Consider the following 6,705-nt stretch of genomic DNA (forward strand, 5'->3'; position numbering starts at 1 on the left):
AGGTCCAAGGCATCCAGCTTCATTTGTGGCAGTGTTTTCTCTCAGGACAGTTGCCTGTTTTGGTTCCGCAGGCCAAAAGGAGGGTAAGAATGAGGGCAACGAGGCGGCAAGAGCTGGCAAAGCAAATGCTGGCAGTGCAGGGCCAGCAGGCTGTGAACACTGGTCGCCTTCCAGGGGAATTATCCAGTGGTGCTGCATGCCATGGAAGTGTGCAGCAATGGGCAGAAGGACCGTGCTGTTCTTGACTCCTGAAGTTTGACTCCAATTGTGGTACAAGAAAATGTTCCTGGAGTTGAGTTTGGGGCATTAAAAGAGGCATGGGGGGGAAGAGTTACTTTCTTTGTCCACCTTCCTTTTGCATCTACTTTCCTGTGCAATCTTGGGAAAATCTTGTCTGCCTCGGTTTCGCCCTCTATGAAACGGGAATAACAGTCATGACAGACCCCTCCTTTTAGATGCTTGGATCAAAGGTACTATATAAGTACAAAGTGCTCCTTCTATAGGGTATTATTGCCAAATTCACTATAAGCAATTCCATTGGGCACTTGATAACAACAGCAGAATCAGTCAGACGCCCTTGATGCATTCATTGCATGGTCCCAGATACCTTTCAGAGCCTCTTTGTGTGCCATCCCACCCCCTGAGGTCCATGAGGATGGGGCTTTTGGAGCCTGGATTCTGCAGGAGCAGGAGGGGTATGGTCTGCATCTTCTGGCCCCTGAACCATGGACCGCTTTTCTTTTTGACCTGGTGAGGACTACTGGAACTAGCCCTTTTACAAACAGGTTTTAAACATGCAACTTTGTATATATTTATATATATAAAATCATAACACCTATAGTACATAGTGCTAGACTCTTGTTGAATTTTCGCTGTTTTAGTCTTGCATGGTTCATTGTCATTTTAATCTGCATTTGTTTCACTGCAGAGTGATTAGGCTGCTTTTAGATCTAGGCACACTGCTAATAGAAATTTGGTTCATTTCAGGTTTGAAATTTGTAGCTGTTAGGGAGCTAACCGTTTTGCTAAAATTTCACTTAAAAAAACCCACACAAATCTACACTAGGGAAACAAATATCTTAATTGCTGGAAGTGTTGCTATTATAATTAACTCTATCATGTAATTCCTTCTTTCCTCAATTTTGAAATTCTCTAAAAGACATTTAATTTTTATAATTTTTCGAAAATAGTGTTTTATGGTCCAGTACCAAAAATAGAAGAGTAGATGTTATATTGGATATTGTAGCATGGGGCTTCCATGAATAAATTCACGAACATCCCAGTTATTCTTCCTAATTTGCTCTTCTCCCCCTGCTCCAACAAGCACTGAGGGTGAATATGCAGCTTCAGAAGTTTCCTTAGAGCACCTTTATACTTTAATAGGTTTGTTTTGGTGACTATATGCTAGACGAGTATGCTGCAGACATATTTTTTTTTTCAAAAGGTCAAACAGTCTTCTAACGTGTCCATTGTGTATCCCTGCAGTAAGAAATCCTCAGTGCAAAGGAAAGCTTCATGGTTAAATTTTAAAAGATAATGATTTAAATCTTTTTGTTGTAGCCTTTTCTATTTTCCTCTTTCTTTCTTTCTTTTTTCTTTTTTTTTAACATCTTTAGCACTGCTTTTGGAGCGTCAACTTCTAACACTGTAGAAAGCAGGAAGCCCATTAAAAATAACAAACAGCTAAAGGTAAACTTAGTTGGTCACCTTTCCCTCTGAAATCCTGGCATTTGGCTGTGTCTGTAAGAAACGTGGTAACAAATGAGTGGCCATAGCCTAATGTAAGGATAAAGCAAAATTACCAATTATGGAGAAACATCCAGGGCTCTGGGCCTGAATCTTTGATTTCCTGTTTGGATCTTAAAAACAAATGCATTACCGCCTTCTGACTGCACATATTCTATGAACGTGCTCTAGAATCAACTACAGATATTTTTTCAGACACTGATAAAATGTATACGTTCACTTGTCGGCAAAAAAAAAAAAATTACATCATTCTGATCTTCTCTCTAAAAAAAAAAAGAAAGAAAAAAAAATAGAAGAAACCTTCTTCCAGCAAAGTAAAGTTGTAGTATATTAAAAAAACAGTGCATTTTCTCTTTCATACAGGCATGAAGTGGAAAAGAGCAGAGATGTCTGCAATATTTAAGCACTCTTTGAGATACAAGACTAATCAATGTAGTTCCTGCCACATACTTGAGAACTGCAGTTTATTAATACATGTGTTTTTGCTCTGTTAAACAAATAGTCATGCCACTCAAGTTCAGTTTTAATGAAAAAAAAAAAAAAAGAAAAAAATATTCTTTATGGATAAAGGGAGAGGAATAGCCAAACTCAAAATAGTGGTGAGATTTCCCTCTTCTCAAAAATTACGGAAAAAAAAAAAGAAATCTGTCAGTGTGTAGTTGTAGGTCATTTAGAAGGAAAGAGGGACACTGGAAATATTAGTAAATTACTATAGAAGATGCTGATGAAAACATCTGGCCAACTGGTTGTATTGACATAAATTGGAGTACTCTATGAATGTTTCAAGCATGGAAATAGAATTATCATTGGTCACCAATTTGATATGAAAAAAAAAGAAGGTAATTCTTTCCTTCAGTGTTCCTATTTTGGATTTATGCAGTATACTTTAGCGTTTCCCTCTTTAATTCAGTGCACGTGAATGTCTACCACAGTTTAACTTTATATATCAGGTACGCTTCAGAAACTGAAAAAGTCTCCAGCTGATTTAGCAGCTGAGGCATTACTCATCAGAATATCTGATTACTGGCATATTAAGCAGCAGACACAGTGGAACAGAATAAACATGAAGTACTGCATCTACCAACACATATATTTTAATTACTACTAACCAAACAAATAAATACCAGACTGGCTTCATATTCAAGATTTAGTGCGTGATCAAGGTAAACAGAAATGTACAATATTGGTCCTTGTAAAAATGTTGTCATTAACAAGAATTTCTCAGCTCCTAAGTTTTCAATTAAAATCTCTCTGTGTGCCTGTTGTAATCATTCCCGGTCTCCTATTCCTAATTTAAAACAATGGCAGTGGTGCTCAGCCTCCCCTGCAGGAAGGCTGGCCGCAAAGGGGAAACAATGGCAGCGGCAGAGGTGTGACACCTGCCGCCTTCTCTCCTAATCAAACTTGGTCCACAAGAAACCACTGATTCTCAGACTCGTAACCCTTTAATTGTCAATGCTCTATTAAGAGAGCTGGATAGAGCTGTAGAAAGCTGTTTTTTAAAAGATAGTTGCTAAATGTTGCCTTTTTCTTTCGATAGCTCTAGGCCACATTTCCCAATTCTGAGTAATTCATTCTAATACATAGTCATAAAACGTATGATAATAAATTATTAAGGCCTGATTTTTTTTTCTGCTCAGACCAATCTTTGTTAATTACTGCGTGGTCTGAAAATACAAGCATATCGGGGCTGAAGATTCATTTGAACAAATCTCCAAACAGACTGTGCACGGGCTAGGGCTTTGCATTTTCCTTTTGCCTCAGAAAATTTCCTCTTCCCTTTCGGTCTGTAAGCACCAAGCAGCTGTAAGCACCTCTCGCTACCTGGGCACTTGGCTATCCTAATGCAGCCTGGTAGTCCTAAGGACCCACTGGTCAAAATCAATGACTTGCAGTCGAAATTCTCCTTCCAGTCTGCAGAATGGAGGTTGTAGCATTCTGCACTCCTGGCAAGGAAGCTCCGTCTGTCTCCAATCATGGTTCTCCATCTCTCGCCCACATGCAGTACGGGTAACGCCATTCTCCAGGCGTTTGTACGGACACCATGGAAGAAAGGGTTTGAGCGATGGAGACAACGGCTGGAAACTCCACCGACACAACGCGACTACAGTATGTTTTCCTTTCATTGTCCTTTCAATTCACAGTAAATTTCATTCCAGCTTTTAGAAATCATCATTCTTTCCCCCTTTTTATTTCAAAATGGTTGCAGATTTTTCATTCACGAAAAGGTTAAAGGCGTTTCCCCATCGCAGGAGGGATTATCTTACCAGAGGATTCTGGGACTGCAGATGTATACTGCGGCAAAATCCTAAATTCATCGGCAAAAAAAAATCATTTCCAGACCCCAGCTGGTAAAAATAATAGAATTATAGTAAATCATTGATAAGATTAAAACATAAAGCCATTTCTTGCGTTCCAAAGTGCTCTAAAACACAGGTCTTTTCTCTTAATTCGTTTCTTAAATAATGCAAATTTTAAAGTAGCTTTTCTATCCAAAGCACGCAGCGCCATGAAATCGATAATTTTTGATCTTTTGGTTAGTAGGCAACATGGTGAGCTATTGCAGTGACTGCAGGCAGCAGACATGTTCTTGTCAGCTAAAAATTTTCATATTGTTTTTGAGTCCATTGAGATTTGTGGATGGGATACAGCCAGTTATAGCTCCAGCTTGCGCTTTGCTGAGGGGACGTAAACCAGCGCCGGTTTAGATGCACGTAGAGATATAGATATATGTTTTAAAAACAAGAAGCATTACTGGATTTTAAACAAAAAATTATGTAAAAAGAATGGCTGGTGTGATTATAATCGCATCATGCAGGGTCCACGGTTTCCATTTAGTGAAATTTCGCAGAGGGCAACTTCTTAAGAACATCCCTGCTGTGCAGAGTGAAAAGCATGAACAAACCAAAGACAGAATTCATCTGTGTTTATATTTTACAGACAATGAAAAACCTACTCTTTGTATGCCTTTTTTTCCACCTTATTATTTCACGAAAACTGCAGCATTTTCCCCGCCCCCACCCGAACACTCACCACCCCAGCACTGCGGTGTTCGGTGTTTCTTTCTTTCTTTCTTTCTTTTTTTCCACCTCTTCTTCTTCTTTTTTGCTTTCACAAATTCTGCACGCGCCATCTTTGTCTATTGTTACTCTTTTCTAATTTCTGTTGCCCATTCTCTTTCAAATCAGCTAATAAACGCAGAGCTAAATGCCTGATCAATGCTTACGTGCTATATTCTCCCCATCTTTCTTTTTCTTTTTTCCCTGAGAAATAAAATTAAGAAAGAAACACCTCTCGCCCCAAAATTTCTGTATTACCATAACCTGTTGTATACAGTGGTGATAAAAAACATTATTAACATAATAGCAACAGCTGCAGCCTAAAGAGAAGCTATGAGATAATAAATGTGCTACAACAAATTAATTTGCTGCAGGTGCTTGTGCTCTGAACTGCGTAACCCAAGCCATTTCAAGTCTGAATACAATTATTATTCCCCCCACACGCTAAAACAAAGTGCAGAGTGAAATGTCCTGCGATTATAAACATCTCGTCCTGTCCCCAGAACATTTTAACCATCAGCAAAGAGTGGGAGAAGGGATTTTAAAGCTCTGGTAGCGAGCTGTGGCATTTAAAAATATTTAAAGAGGTTTCCAGTCGTGTCCAAGCTGGAGGAGATAATGCATGTCCATATGTTAATTTGTACCTATTGTCTCTTACCCAGAGCCCTGAAGGTGAAGATGGGCTGAGGTATTACACGCGTGCAATTGGCAAGGCAGGGGCTGTAAACACCTCATTAGTAACAGATGCATATTTGTATGTGTTGGCACTGCCATTTACTTCCAAGCAAAGAAAAAAAAAAATACATCTCTTTGCCATTTGGCTTGTGCGATGTGCAGTGAACTGAGCAGAGATTTTTACTGTTTTCTCTGGTAAACACAGTGCTTGTAGAGCCAGTTCCGAGTTGCCTCACGGGCAGACACCCGTAGCATCTCACAGCATTCTCCAGACTACGAAGACAGGAAGTCAGGTGAAGCCCAGTGAGCTGTTCTCGTGTGCACGCTAATGTGAAAGAACTAAGCAAGGTGCTTTTTCTTTTTCTCCTTTTCCTCTTTTCAGACCTAGTTGTCAGAAACCTGGTGAAAAGGAAAAAATTAAGGGCTCAAACTGTGCAAATTTTTCTGTTTTTTCATTGCCAGAATATACACTGCTCATTTTTCTTCTTATTATTTTTATTATTTTTTTAATTTTCTTAATATTTTTCTCAAATATAATCAGAGAACGTGTGTTTTAAATGATTGATCATTCTCACAGAACAATCTTGAAATTTTCTTTCAGTGAAAAAAAAAAAAAAAAAAGCCTAAGAAAACTAATCAAACTAATTCCTTACCCAAGACACACTTGCTAAGTATCAGAGTGGCTTTGCAGTCATGGGAGCCCCAGGAGAAGCTTCCACGCTCGAGCAAGGCTATGTACAGATGGTGCACTCAGCCTAGTGCTGCCAGTGTCCTTTTTGACTGTGCCGAGTTTGCATGAGCCATCGCGGGGAGGTCAATGGGATTACTCACCTGCAAGTGCATAGTTGCTCAACTCAGCCCCATGCTAGAATTTGCATGTCTCAAATCCCTGTTGCCTGAAGAGGAAAACATATAATCCATTAAAAAAAGATGGCTATGCAGCGTTAGTCGAAAATTGTTTTGTTTTTGTTGCTACTTCTGTATCACGCTCTTGTTTTGTTTCTGTGGCTTCACTCACATCTGCTCCCAAGATCTGATTTTTACGCTGTTAGTTGAGCTAAGCTTCCATCCATGTCCACAGCTATTTTCTCAGAGTAACAACTGGGACATGAATTCCTAAATTTGAGGCATTCATCTCCATAATGCTTATGGTAATGTGTCTCCTAGTCATCATCCAAATGAGTAAATAGTATAGCATTTCTGCATATGAAGCACGGGAGGGAAA

Source organism: Phasianus colchicus, chromosome 6, assembly GCF_987193195.1.
Source record: "Phasianus colchicus chromosome 6, bPhaCol1.hap1.1, whole genome shotgun sequence".
Lineage (NCBI taxonomy): Eukaryota > Metazoa > Chordata > Aves > Galliformes > Phasianidae > Phasianus > Phasianus colchicus.